Raw genomic sequence first — 15,000 nt, 5'->3', positions numbered from 1 at the left:
TTGATTGATTGATTGATTGATTGGGTCCCCTTCAAACCTGTGTCCAACCTTTATCCCAAAACAGGATGTTGTGCAGAGGCCATGAAAACACTGATCCAAATAAAAAGCTTACAGCACCTAGTATTCCCATTCAGTCTCCCAACCAAGTACTAACCAGGCCCAACTCTGCTTTGCTTCCGAGGTCAGATGAGATCGGGCTTTGTCAGAGTGGTATGGCCGTAAGCGAAAGCTGACCCCAAATGGGGGCTATTTAAATAGTGTAATCAAAAGACTGACTGACTGACTTACTGACTGAATGATTGATTGATTGGGTCCCCTTCAAACCTGTGTCCAACCTTTATCCCAAAACAGGATGTTGTGCAGAGGCCATGAAAACACTGATCCAAATAAAAAGCTTACAGCACCTAGTATTCCCATTCAGTCTCCCAACCAAGTACTAACCAGGCCCAACTCTGTTTTGCTTCCGAGGTCAAATGAGATCGGGCTTTGTCAGAGTGGTATGGCCGTAAGCGAAAGCTGATCCCAAATGGGGCCTATTTAAATAGTGTAATCAAAAGACTGACTGAGTGACTGACTGATTGATTGATTGGGTCCCCTTCAAACCTGTGTCCAACCTTTATCCCAAAACAGGATGTTGTGCAGAGGCCATGAAAACACTGATCCAAATAAAAAGCTTACAGCACCTAGTATTCCCATTCAGTCTCCCAACCAAGTACTAACCAGGCCCAACTCTGCTTTGCTTCCGAGGTCAGATGAGATGAGGCTTTTTCAGAGTGGTATGGCCGTAAGCGAAAGCTGACCCCAAATGGGGGCTATTTAAATAGTGTAATCAAAAGACTGACTGACTGACTGACTGACTGACTGACTGATTGATTGATTGATTGATTGGGTCCCCTTCAAACCTGTGTCCAACCTTTATCCCAACACAGGATGTTGTGCAGAGGCCATGAAAACACTGATCCAAATAAAAAGCTTACAGCACCTAGTATTCCCATTCAGTCTCCCAACCAAGTACTAACCAGGACCAACTCTGCTTTGCTTCCGAGGTCAGATGAGATCGGGCTTTGTCAGAGTGGTATGGCCGTAAGCGAAGGCTGACCCCAAATGGGGCCTATTTAAATAGTGTAATCAAAAGACTGACTGACTGACTGACTGATTGATTGATTGGGTCCCCTTCAAACCTGTGTCCAACCTTTATCCCAAAACAGGATGTTGTGCAGAGGCCATGAAAACACTGATCCAAATAAAAAGCTTACAGCACCTAGTATTCCCATTCAGTCTCCCAACCAAGTACTAACCAGGCCCAACTCTGCTTTGCTTCCGAGGTCAGATGAGATCAGGCTTTTTCAGAGTGGTATGGCCGTAAGCGAAAGCTGACCCCAAATGGGGGCTATTTAAATAGTGTAATCAAAAGACTGACTGACTGACTGACTGATTGATTGATTGATTGATTGATTGATTGGGTCCCCTTCAAACCTGTGTCCAACCTTTATCCCAAAACAGGATGTTGTGCAGAGGCCATGAAAACACTGATCCAAATAAAAAGCTTACAGCACCTAGTATTCCCATTCAGTCTCCCAACCAAGTACTAACCAGACCCAACTCTGCTTTGCTTCCGAGGTCAGATGAGATCAGGCTTTTTCAGAGTGGTATGAACGTAAGCGAAAGCTGACCCCAAATAGGGGCTATTTAAATAGTGTAATCAAAAGCCTGACTGACTGACTGACTGACTGACTGACTGACTGATTGATTGATTGATTGATTGATTGGGTCCCCTTCAAACCTGTGTCCAACCTTTATCCCAAAACAGGATGTTGTGCAGAGGCCATGAAAACACTGATCCAAATAAAAAGCTTACAGCACCTAGTATTCCCATTCAGTCTCCCAACCAAGTACTAACCAGGCCCAACTCTGCTTTGCTTCCGAGGTCAGATGAGATCGGGCTTTGTCAGAGTGGTATGGCCGTAAGCGAAAGCTGACCCCAAATGGGGGCTATTTAAATAGTGTAATCAAAAGACTGACTGACTGACTGACTGACTGATTGATTGATTGATTGGGTCCCCTTCAAACCTGTGTCCAACCTTTATCCCAAAACAGGATGTTGTGCAGAGGCCATGAAAACACTGATCCAAATAAAAAGCTTACAGCACCTAGTATTCCCATTCAGTCTCCCAACCAAGTACTAACCACGCCCAACTCTGCTTTGCTTCCGAGGTCAGATGAGATCGGGCTTTTTCAGAGTGGTGTTGGCTCGAATTTAGCCTATTGCCCAAAAACATTTAAAACTCAACTTAGAAGCCAATACTCACATCTACCTCTGAGCCCAGTTGGAGATAGAAAAAATACACCAGCCGTGGGTGAGAAGAAGCAAGGGTCCAGCTTTATTGTTCCATTCCACCACACGAGATCCACACCGATGAGAATTCTCAGAAGTGATCCCCCATACCCTGAGCCTAAGCTCCAGTATTTATACTGTATTTACACACTAGATAACCCATAGGTTTCCAGAAAAGGCCTATTTCACTTACCCATAGATTTGAAACCCGGGGTTTTACTTTACACATAAAATCAGAACTCAGGCATTTCCAACAACCCAGGAAACAAAAACCCAGTGTCTCTATTTACCTAGGTTTTCAAAAACCAGGGTTCTCTTTTACCTAGGTCTTCAAAAACCAGGGTTCTCCCTTACCCAGGTCTTCAGAAACCATGATTCCCATTTCCCTAGGTAGTAAAAATGACGTAAGCAAGATGACTAAACAACCGGGAGGGACCTTGGTCTTATCGTTATCTCGAGGGGGGGGGGGGCAGCCACCCTTATAACTGGCTTTCTTCATGGTTCTCTAAAAATTAAGGCTTTCCTTGCGAGACGAGAATCTTCACCATCTGAATCATGAGTAAGTTATATTTTCCTTTTTTTCCCGTACTTCTCATTTATAATTTATTTTCATATTTGCACTATATTTCTTATTTTATATATATTTATACTACTTGAAAAGCGGTTTACTGTACTTCCAACTTCTTAATATCATTACAGTTCTACTGTCCTGCATATCCTACTATTCTGTTTTTTATAGAGTTTCTCTATTACTATAAGATATTATTAAAGTTATTCATGTGTGTGTATGAGGAAGAGAGAGTGTGTGTGTATGTATGTTGTGTCTTGACTGTACGAGTGTGTGTGTGGGTGTGTGTTTTTAGCACTCCTCAGCTCGTACACTTCTTTTTGACTTTTTTCCCATTACTGCTCTTAAATTGCTCGTAATTCCAATCCGCCTAATCCCGCTTCTATGTGTCTAGGTGCCGGTGCCCGTCGTCAGTCCCCTCTCTCTCCGTTACTGGACCTGGATCAGGGTTTGGACCTGGATCTGGATACTCATTACCAGCTTGTGCATCTCACTGCTGATATCATGATGCTACTTAACTATCTTCGCAGCAACCCCCCTCAGAATGGAGATCCAAGGTTCCCCCCTCTTCTTCGGTACAGAATCTGCCCCACGAACGTGCGTGTTGACGCTTCTACCCAGTCAGACCCAGAACCCCCCTCCAGCTTCCAATCCAAGGATGATGATGTTGTCTTCTCCGATCCGGGCCCCGACCATCCGTCCCTCTTCTCACCCACCAGTCCGCCCGACTCTCAGTGGTCCGCTCACTTCACCCACCCTGATTTCCCCATGTCCCCAGGACGCACCCCATTTTCCTCCCCCTCTTACTCTCCTCCAGACTACGCACCCACCCGTCCTGTGAATTACCAATAAAATTACATTTTTACTCATACTCAATCTCCCTCGTGTTTATTTCATGTCATTTTTATCCACAACATTTCCCCCCTCTGAGGCTATGAAGCCTCATACAATACTTTAATTAAGCGTAGATGTACCTCGTTATAACTCTTAACCCTTAACTTACTTCTCCTTTTATATATATATATATATCATTTTGAATCTAACTACTTTGATTATACCCTACATCGATTATAAGTGTGATTAACTGAGTTTCCCTAATCATTCATTACTACTACTACCGCCGTACGTTTTGTATTTGTCGGGACCTGCAGATTCTTGCTTCCCTTCAAAAACCAAACCCCAGTCTTTTGCAGTCAGGGGTGGGCGAAAAAACCTCCTACGAGGGAAAAATTCCCACCCTGCCAGCACTATGTGCTCGGCAGCACCATTATACTTTTCTGTGCCTGATTGCGTCACATCACAAACATTTTATAACATTTTATAACAATACTTGACAGTCTGTTGTATGCAGTATCTGTATCTCTCTATATGCTGGTTGTCTTCAGCTCAAGCACTTTACGTACTGTAGAGAGCCACCCTTTGGGGAGAGGTTAGGCTAGCACGTACACCCAGGGTATGGATCTTCACATCTTCTCATCCTGTCTGCCACAGAGCAGACCCCCTGTTGACGCTTCGTACCGGACCTTCACGTGTTCCCCACAATCTCGTCATTGGAGGATTGAGCATCCTCCAGGGGTTGCATGTTCTAGTCCGCTGCTGCCCTGTAGTCAGCCTTCTCTCGCGGCTCCGGGACTCCCACCTCCTGGTGAACACCTCCGAACACCTCCCCCCGTTGAGGCGGTGACGCCTCACACATAACACTGATAACACTGCACTTAGCTGTGTTCCTGTGAATATATAGCTCCATACATAATAGTTAGTGGTCTTATATATGTTTTTGATTCATCTGCAATTACTCCAGCGGCCGTCCATCATAAGGAACAGACACAGACATGGGTCGACCCATAAGCATTTCATGCGGTGTTAGATACATATTGCTGTTAGTCTGCATGTGATAGGTCATTAGTGCAAGAGGTAGAGCATCTACCGAACTACGTTTAGTATCAGCACAAATTACATCAAACACAAATCAGGGTGTGCCAGACCTATCCCTGGTCAAGGAAAAAAATAAATAATTTTGAGCACACTTCAGGTGATCCTCCACCGTTGCCTGCAAGTACAGAGATCATTCCTCTACCTTCCCATTTTTTCAATTCAATTCTTCCCATTCAATTAAACTATTTGTTCGATAAGTGCCGTTCCAATTGTTTCCTAGAACCTCATTGCATTCAAACAACTCCAAACAGACGACACAATCCATGGGCCTAAACGTCAGTATTTATATTATTTTTTATTTATTTTTTTATTATATATATATATATATTTTAACAATTCTACCCTTAACTAGGTTGCATTCTTTAGTGATAGACTTCTATTCAGCCAATTGGGCAGAACAGGGTGTTCATAATGTTTGTGAAATTTCAGACCCAAAACTTTTAAGCTCAACGAAATACAAATTTCGGCTGGGCAATCGTGAGTGTTCTCAGTGACTGGCTCCACAGAATTAATGACACCACTACAACACTTACAGTTGGTGAGTTAGGCACACTAACAGGTTTAAGAATTTTAGTTCGGGTGGCACATCGATTAACCCCATATCCCCATATCATGTTCTTTCAAAATAGAAATGACCTGGTGTGATAAACGTAAGATCGATGTGTGAGAGAGCAATTTTTCCCAATGATCTGCACTAAGAGGGCATCTCCAGCCTGGCAATCCTTGTGCCACCAAATCCATTGTTTTCAATACATAAATTTCAGCCCTGTAAGCGCCCCATTCCCCTGAGCCAGGACCCCCCCCAGCAGCACCCCCCTTTTCCAGCCACACGTGAGACACAGTCTTTGTTATTGTTTGTCAGCCATAGTTCAGGTGCAAAGCATAAGTTCATTCAATGTCAGGCTTGTCCAAAGAACACCCGGATCTCAGGATGTTGTCCTTCAGTGAGCAATCAGTGATCCACTGCAGACCATACTTGATAACGTCCAGGAACATTTGTTGTGCTTTTATGGGGCGGAGGATGACCCCAATCATGCCCTGACGGCCTTGGGAGCGTGCAAGGGAGTCTATGACCACAGAGGAGTACACCGCAGGGGAGCCCACAGCCCCGCGAAGGAGACGCTTCCAGCTCGCAGCGCCAGGTGTCCTACTAATCTAGGAATTGTTAAGAGGAATAATGGCCTTGAGCTCTCACATGCAGTCATTTGGAAAAAGCGCTGATCCATAATAATATCATGTGGAATGGAATTACAGTTATAGGTTACAATTGGAACATCTTATATATATATATATTCTAGATATATATATATATCATACTATAAATAATGGTTACTGGGTGGGTTGGTTGTATCGCAAAACTTATCGCTTTTGTTATCACAGCTTGCTGTAATAATGCTAGACTAAGTGGGCATGTCCTTTCAAGATATTGTTTACAGGGCAATAGTACTTGGAAACTGGAGACAGACAACTGGGAACACACAACTGCAAAACCCATCATTAAATGTCCAATTTATGCATCAGATCTGGTCCTTAAAACAGTGAATATTTATCGTGATTTACTATACCCTGATTTTAATAACGCAGGAAGCTATTAAAAACAATTCAATATGAGGAGTTCGGTTTTTAACGTGTTAAGACTTGTGATGTTTACAGATCACTCAAGTTCGATATAAACACATCACAAGGCCCTGATTGTGTGGAGTCTGTATTTCTAAACTATTATTTCATCTCTTTTAATTTATCATTTTAATCTTTCATTAGACAATGGGGTTATACCAGAAATTTGGAAATCAGTTTTCTTATTTATTTATTACATTAAATCGGGGACATCCAACTATATTAGATCATTACAATCCAATAACACAGCCTCTTCGCCTATGTCCCTTGTAGAAAGCTTTTTTCAGTAAACCGTTCACATGTTATCAGTCTGCAAGAAGTCTAAGGTCATACAAACATATCAGCACAACTGTTGTTTTGAAAGTCTTAAAACAATGTCACGGTTCCCTCTGCACTTCCCTGTCTGTTGATTTAGAAGAGGCTCTCAACACAGTGAATCAGGAAATATTGCTGCAGAGATTAAATAATGTTGGTCTATCGAATCATTTAAAAAATTTACTAAAGTAATCTCCACTGCTCTAATCAAACGAATAACACCTCTCTTAAAGGGGTTTTCCACTCTCATGTATAGTTATCCCTGTAAAATAGTTCTAGTCCATTTATTTTTAAAAGTACAAACCCAATTGACAAGGATACATTCTTATCCCTTCCTGTTTTTCATTTACCAGAAAGATATTGAGAAAGGAAAACAAAATTCCTTTAGTCTGAAAATTTGTGGTGCACACTACCCGAACATATTAATATTCCATCTGTGCTAACGAGTGATAATCCCAATAAGATAGAACTAAGATAGAGTAAATGAGGTTGAGATCTAGATATGCATTTACAGTCCTCTAGCCACTTTTATCCCACTAATTTACATTCAAAACAACCTAGTGAATTTGGTTCTATGTGTACAGCACTAGTCTGTAGTCTAAATGGTATACATGCATGTACATGCATTTTGTTTCTTATTAATTTATAACTGTATCAACATACTGTACTCAAAATATCACTCAGATCCTTCATACATGACATTTAAATGTTGCTCACTTTGGAGGAATGTGAATATGTATTAAATTTTATTTTAGACTAAGTTAATCATCTGTGAGCAATTTACCACCACGTTACCCTGGCTGAACGCACAATTGTAAGAAGCATAAGATTCGCCCTATAATTTTATCCATTTCATTTAAACTGTATTTGACCATATTAAGGTAGTGTTAAATCTACTCATATCACAAACCACATTTCCCATCCTTCACTGCGGCCCACAAACATGGCTGGCTGCCATGGACCGCAATTCCCAGACCACACACACATAAAAATACCACACCTGCATCCAGTTCACAACTCTCAGTTTTTATCAGTTTTCAGCTATGTATAACATATTATCAATTCAATTCACTTCACAGGTTCTCGAGTTTGTGACCACTGCTTTGTATTATTTAAATATTGTAACTCGTATACTTTGTATGACATATCCATAGCACACCGTATAGCACATATGTATATATATACACACCCACACATATATATTTGCGTAACTACTCTATTTACCAATCTACGGTTCAGGAAAAAACACTTCAAACTACACTATTGTAAAGGGACCGTAATTAAACTACCTCATATCAGCACAACATGTCTGCAAAAGTAAGTAATCAAATCATCACCTTATTCTAATGTTACTGATCCAGATATCACATCTGTAACAGGCGTACAACACATTATAAAAATTTAAAATGTGCAGACTACTACTGCCATCTGATCTTACTAATTACTTATCATTGGACATATACACAGCATTTAAAGAGAAAATATGCAGAAATTATTCAGAGAATAGAATTCGCCAGAAGAATTCGCACTTACACTGCTTAAGATATTGTATAGACACGTACCCATATAGGAATCACCGATACAAATTAATTATGGTTACTCCAGTTCTTGTTAGCGAGTCAGTTCATGAAGGTAGACTGCTCTCTAATACCAAATGTTTAGGCTCAACATTATCTCAACAGGGAGGATGTGACCTCCCTGATACGGACCACATTGTGATCAGCCTGAGACTGTTACCTTGGGTCGGTTTTACTTTTCAGGGTTTTTTTTTTTTATTAATATCACTCAAAACGAACAGGTTCACATGTCAATTTTATCATTAGTCAGGAAAAGATGCCTCTGCAGAAGAAACTAAGTGGCACAATACACACCACATAAACTATTATTAAAGTTCTCTTCGGACTGTTAACATCAAGACATGGAAAAAAGGGGTAAAAACAGAAATCTCTCGCACGCGCTCTCTCCCTCTCTCGCGCGCTCGGTGGTTTAGATAACGTTCCCATTCAGTTTACAAACATGGAATCATACCGACTTCCAATTACCGTTAAAGGTACGCAAGCTATTGACCCGTCACACTCTATATATAGGACTGTACGCAGTCTAGATTATGATCAGTAATTATACAATGACGGTGTGTTCCTCCGAACATCACCCTCTGGTCTAAACAGGAACTCTTTAGCCCTGTGGTATAAGGCGCCCCCACCCCAGCTACTCTACTGAACCAGTGTTCTCTCGACCCAATGGTAGGGGAGTGTGTAAAGATCCCTGCGGAGACCGGAGCTCAGGGGGCACGGGGACGGGGGGGTGTTCTTAACTGTACCTCAAGGTCCTGCAGTATATCCAAATCAACAGTACTCATAGGCATGGGGTCATCAAGGTTATCAGATTGCCAGAGAGTGGCGAGTGTTGATAACAATTCTGCCTCTGGTGGGGTTACCAGCGGGACGGCAGCTACGTCTCCCGCTTCAGCTCGGGGGGAGGTAACAGGGTCAATATCATCGTATGGAGAGGAGAGGAACGAAGAGCCTGTAGAGCTACCGGCATCCGACTGGGCCGGTCTATCCAACCTGTCAACAGCCTGTCGTTTAGCCTGGGCTCGAGTGCCGTAGGCCGGACCCATAAATGAGGTATCCGAGTCGCTGTCGGTTAACACCTCCGCCTCCATGGGCTGCCTGCCTGTAGTGGCAGGGCCCGGGGTTGTTGGTCCTCCCCGTCCCGTACCTGCTCCGGCCCAGATGCACTGGTTCAGGTGGTACCAATGCTCTCTCTCTTCAACTCTCACAGCCGAGGCTGTTACAGCGACCACAGTGAAGGGTCCTTCCCGACGTGCCCCGAGGGGGCTTTTCCTCTTAAACATACGAATGTGTATTTTATCCCCGGGTGCTAATAAACGTACATCCTCCCTTACCCTGTCCCCACCACGGATTGCTTCTCTAACCTGTGAATATAACTGTCTGTGAATTCGAGTGAGGATTCGCATATAATCCTGCATTTCGCCCTCCAATTGAGCCTCAGACGGCTCTATGTATGGACCTTTGGTGTACGCCATAGGCATTGGGCGCCCAGTGAGCATTTCATGAGGAGTCAAGTGCGTCATACGATTGATTTGTGATCGTATCTTCATCAATGCCAGTGGTAAGGCTTGGACCCAGTTTAGGTGTGATTCATCGCATATTTTTGCCAATTTATTAGTTAGGGTGCGGTACCCTGGATCCATCGTGCTTTGGGACTCAGGAAGATATACACATCCTAGCTTATGATCAATCTTCAAGGCCGATGTAACATTCTTGCCATTGCCATTGTCTGAACTCAAAAAATCAGGGATACCGAATCGAGGTATGACTTCACAACATAAAAATTTAGCGGACTCCCCATCTTCCCCAGAAGTAGCAGTCGCCTCCACCCACCGGCTGAAGCGGTCCACTATTACCAGAAGGAAGCGTTTCCCATCCACCTGTAACTCCGCTCCCATATCTATATGAGTCATCATTAGATGCCGAAACGGTCCCGTCGGCGGGGGAATATGTCCTAAGGGGGTGGTGAGGTTCTTTCGCACGTTGTGGTTGATGCACACAGCACATACATTTACCATTTGGTTCACCTGTGAGGCCAGCTGAGGGGACCACCATTCCTGACGGATTTTCCGGATCATTTCAGTCTTATTGACATGATCCACGCCATGGGCGTCTTTGATCAAGCATGGGAGGAGGCTGACTGGGGCTATACACAACCCTTCCACACTGCGCCATATCCCCGCACCGTCTTTTTGAGCCCCCCGTTTTAACCAGGACAAAATTTCACTTACTCCTGCATCGTTTTGTATCTCTTTCACGCGGGCTCCATTGTGTCCCTGTGGATGCCGCAGCCGCCTACTTTCTCCGTCCTGAGTTAGGAACCTCCTCCCCCGTCTCGGCCTTGTGGCAGCTTCCGCAAAAACAATATATTATTATTCTCATTTTTGGGGCTTTTACCTAGACATCACATTCGTAATTTATAGCATAAAAATAAAGGGTCCAAATGGACTAACTCACTCATTTCTCAATAATGGCCCGACAATATACACTTTTCTCCCACCTTCAGTTTTCCTGTTCCTGGATCACACAATCTGGGAATATGTTGTTATATATTACAGGTCTAGTAATTCCTATTTACCCAATGGGCAGTCGTACAGATGTCTAAAATATGTACCATTGGCGTGCATGCTCTAAAATATGCATATATTTATATATATATATATATACTTATATATTAATATCATTTTTTATTTTTATTTTTTTCCACTTATACAGCAGTTATGGATATTAAATTAATTATATAACACACACAGTCTAGCGACTCACCGAACGTATGTACAGGATTTGAAATATTCAAAGTCCGCGATATCTCACAATGCTCCGCATTACCCAGCCCACTCTGAAGAACACACACACACCGAATTGTCTTACCTTTTTCCCCTTTTTTTTTTTTTTTTTTTTCCTTGTCCTTCCACACAGACGCACAGATAAGAACGGACAGGAACACACACACATACACCCCCCCTTTCTATCAACAACGCAGGCAAGCTCACATACACACATTGTATTCCACATTATTACACTTATTTTACTACATGAAGTTTTCAAAGTATAAAACACCTCCAAACCAGCTCCGTATGCATGAAGCTTACAGTCATACAAATTAAATCCAACTTTCTCCAAAGGAAAAAATTTTCTTTTCTCTAAATCTTATCCCACTTATCCAATACAGGTATGGAGCTCATGTTCAGAGCACTAATAAATACATTTTCCCTGTCTCCAAAACTTACACGCTCTCACACCGCACTCATATTATAAGCACATACATTATAAGCACACCACACACATTTGTTAGTACATATTCCATTCATACACCGGGCATGCTGTATTGCACGACCCGGACCTGGGCCCAGGATTTATTCCCCTCTCTATCCAGCCCTGGAATCTAATCTATCTATCTTTTATCTAATCCTTTTCCAGCGGTATTAGGGGTCCCCACCAATGCAGCCACCACTAGACTGCTAGTCAAGTCTAGTAGCCGGTATCTGGGGTCTGAGGCCTCATTTTTCACCTGCTTTCTATCCCAGCCCTGGAGTATTTCTCTATTTCTCTTTTTTCTACCTTTTTTCTACCTCCTCCAGCGGTATTGCAGGACTTTCACTCACACAACACATATACCATTTCTTTATTACAATTAAAAAAGTACATTCTATAATCTATACTTCTCTTACCTCTTCTCACTCACTCCAGGTTCTTTTGGAGACCCACGTAGTCTTTCTTCCCACCCCGGGGCTTCTCAATCGTAACAACAGACCACTAAAACAGAGCTTTGAAATAACAGGCGTCTGCAATGCCTTTTCCTATACGGCCTGTCTGTTGCTTAGAGAGCGAAGTCCCACGGGAGAGATTCCAGACATATAGATCTTAGCCCAGTCCCATCTGGGGTGCCAAATGTTGGCTCGAATTTAGCCTATTACCCAAAAACATTTAAAACTCAACTTAGAAGCCAATACTCACATCTACCTCTGAGCCCAGTTGGAGATAGAAAAAATACACCAGCCGTGAGTGAGAAGAAGCAAGGGTCCAGCTTTATTGTTCCATTCCACCACACGAGATCCACACCGATGAGAATTCTCAGAAGTGATCCCCCATACCCTGAGCCTAAGCTCCAGTATTTATACTGTATTTACACACTAGATAACCCATAGGTTTCCAGAAAAGGCCTATTTCACTTACCCATAGATTTGAAACCCGGGGTTTTACTTTACACATAAAATCAGACCTCAGGCATTTCCAACAACCCAGGAAACAAAAACCCAGTGTCTCTATTTACCTAGGTTTTCAAAAACCAGGGTTCTCTTTTACCTAGGTCTTCAAAAACCAGGGTTCTCCCTTACCCAGGTCTTCAGAAACCATGATTCCCATTTCCCTAGGTAGTAAAAATGACGTAAGCAAGACGACTAAACAACCGGGAGGGACCTTGGTCTTATCGTTATCTCGAGGGGGGGGGCAGCCACCCTTATAACTGGCTTTCTTCATGGTTCTCTAAAAATTAAGGCTTTCCTTGCGAGACGAGAATCTTCACCATCTGAATCATGAGTAAGTTATATTTTCCTTTTTTTCCCGTACTTCTCATTTATAATTTATTTTCATATTTGCACTATATTTCTTATTTTATATATATTTATACTACTTGAAAAGCGGTTTACTGTACTTCCAACTTCTTAATATCATTACAGTTCTACTGTCCTGCATATCCTACTATTCTGTTTTTTATAGAGTTTCTCTATTACTATAAGATATTATTAAAGTTATTCATGTGTGTGTATGAGGAAGAGAGAGTGTGTGTGTATGTATGTTGTGTCTTGACTGTACGAGTGTGTGTGTGGGTGTGTGTTTTTAGCACTCCTCAGCTCGTACACTTCTTTTTGACTTTTTTCCCATTACTGCTCTTAAATTGCTCGTAATTCCAATCCGCCTAATCCCGCTTCTATGTGTCTAGGTGCCGGTGCCCGTCGTCAGTCCCCTCTCTCTCCGTTACTGGACCTGGATCAGGGTTTGGACCTGGATCTGGATACTCATTACCAGCTTGTGCATCTCACTGCTGATATCATGATGCTACTTAACTATCTTCGCAGCAACCCCCCCCAGAATGGAGATCCAAGGTTCCCCCCTCTTCTTCGGTACAGAATCTGCCCCACGAACGTGCGTGTTGACGCTTCTACCAAGTCAGACCCAGAACCCCCCTCCAGCTTCCAATCCGAGGATGATGATGTTGTCTTCTCCGATCCGGGCCCCGACCATCCGTCCCTCTTCTCACCCACCAGTCCGCCCGACTCTCAGTGGTCCGCTCACTTCACCCACCCTGATTTCCCCATGTCCCCAGGACGCACCCCATTTTCCTCCCCCTCTTACTCTCCTCCAGACTACGCACCCACCCGTCCTGTCATTTACCAATAAAATTACATTTTTACTCATACTCAATCACCCTCGTGTTTATTTCATGTCATTTTTATCCACAACATTTCCCCCCTCTGAGGCTATGAAGCCTCATACAATACTTTAATTAAGCGTAGATGTACCTCGTTATGACTCTTAACCCTTAACTTACTTCTCCTTTTATATATATATATATATATATCATTTTGAATCTAACTACTTTGATTATACCCTACATCGATTATAAGTGTGATTAACTGAGTTTCCCTAATCATTCATTACTACTACTACCGCCGTACGTTTTGTATTTGTCGGGACCTGCAGATTCTGGGACCCACACCCCATTTTCCTCCCCCTTTTACTCTCCTCCAGACTACGCACCCACCCGTCCTGTGAATTACCAATAAAATTACATTTTTACTCATACTCAATCTCCCTCGTGTTTATTTCATGTCATTTTTATCCACAACAGTGGTATGGCCGTAAGCGAAAGCTGACCCCAAATGGGGGCTATTTAAATAGTGTAATCAAAAGACTGACTGACTGACTGATTGATTGATTGATTGGGTCCCCTTCAAACCTGTGTCCAACCTTTATCCCAAAACAGGATGTTGTGCAGAGGCCATGAAAACACTGATCCAAATAAAAAGCTTACAGCACCTAGTATTCCCATTCAGTCTCCCAACCAAGTACTAACCAGGTCCAACTCTGCTTTGCTTCCGAGGTCAGATGAGATAAGGCTTTTTCAGAGTGGTATGGCCGTAAGCGAAAGCTGACCCCAAATGGGGGCTATTTAAATAGTGTAATCAAAAGACTGACTGACTGACTGACTGACTGACTGATTGATTGATTGATTGGGTCCCCTTCAAACCTGTGTCCAACCTTTATCCCAAAACAGGATGTTGTGCAGAGGCCATAAAAACACTGATCCAAATAAAAAGCTTACAGCACCTAGTATTCCCATTCAGTCTCCCAACCAAGTACTAACCAGGCCCAACTCTGCTTTGCTTCTGAGGTCAGATGAGATCGGGCTTTTTCAGAGTGGTATGGCCGTAAGCGAAAGCTGACCCCAAATGGGGGCTATTTAAATAGTGTAATCAAAAGACTGACTGACTGACTGACTGACTGACTGATTGATTGATTGTTTGATTGGGTCCCCTTCAAACCTGTGTCCAACCTTTATCCCAAAACAGGATGTTGTGCAGAGGCCATGAAAACACTGATCCAAATAAAAAGCTTACAGCACCTAGTATTCCCATTCAGTCTCCCAACCAAGT

General features: G+C 42.8%; 3 non-coding genes and 7 pseudogenes across 3 annotated transcripts; all 10 read right to left on the bottom strand.

Annotated features, from left to right (window-relative positions):
• Positions 1 to 105: 105 nt before the first annotated feature.
• On the bottom strand, positions 106 to 224 carry LOC128630683 (5S ribosomal RNA). Its single transcript, XR_008394953.1, has one exon. It is a non-coding gene; the product is annotated as a 5S ribosomal RNA (ribosomal RNA).
• Positions 225 to 392: 168 nt separating this feature from the next.
• Positions 393 to 511, bottom strand: LOC128630679 (uncharacterized; annotated as a pseudogene).
• Positions 512 to 671: 160 nt separating this feature from the next.
• On the bottom strand, positions 672 to 790 carry LOC128630715 (uncharacterized; annotated as a pseudogene).
• A 180-nt stretch (positions 791 to 970) lies between these two features.
• On the bottom strand, positions 971 to 1,089 carry LOC128630698 (uncharacterized; annotated as a pseudogene).
• A 160-nt stretch (positions 1,090 to 1,249) lies between these two features.
• LOC128630668 (5S ribosomal RNA) lies at positions 1,250 to 1,368 on the bottom strand. The gene has a single exon (XR_008394947.1). It is a non-coding gene; the product is annotated as a 5S ribosomal RNA (ribosomal RNA).
• A 176-nt stretch (positions 1,369 to 1,544) lies between these two features.
• Positions 1,545 to 1,663, bottom strand: LOC128630719 (uncharacterized; annotated as a pseudogene).
• Positions 1,664 to 1,851: 188 nt separating this feature from the next.
• LOC128630677 (5S ribosomal RNA) lies at positions 1,852 to 1,970 on the bottom strand. The gene has a single exon (XR_008394952.1). It is a non-coding gene; the product is annotated as a 5S ribosomal RNA (ribosomal RNA).
• A 12,401-nt stretch (positions 1,971 to 14,371) lies between these two features.
• On the bottom strand, positions 14,372 to 14,490 carry LOC124627378 (uncharacterized; annotated as a pseudogene).
• Positions 14,491 to 14,662: 172 nt separating this feature from the next.
• LOC124627379 (uncharacterized) lies at positions 14,663 to 14,781 on the bottom strand (annotated as a pseudogene).
• Positions 14,782 to 14,957: 176 nt separating this feature from the next.
• The window catches only part of LOC124627380 (uncharacterized), a 119-nt pseudogene continuing 76 nt past the window's right edge, over positions 14,958 to 15,000 (bottom strand).

This window comes from Ictalurus punctatus, unplaced genomic scaffold (assembly GCF_001660625.3).
Source record: "Ictalurus punctatus breed USDA103 unplaced genomic scaffold, Coco_2.0 Super-Scaffold_100058, whole genome shotgun sequence".
In the NCBI taxonomy this organism is placed as follows: domain Eukaryota; kingdom Metazoa; phylum Chordata; class Actinopteri; order Siluriformes; family Ictaluridae; genus Ictalurus; species Ictalurus punctatus.
The sequence above is the reverse complement of the archived record's forward strand: the minus strand, read 5'-3'. Positions and strand labels throughout refer to the sequence as shown.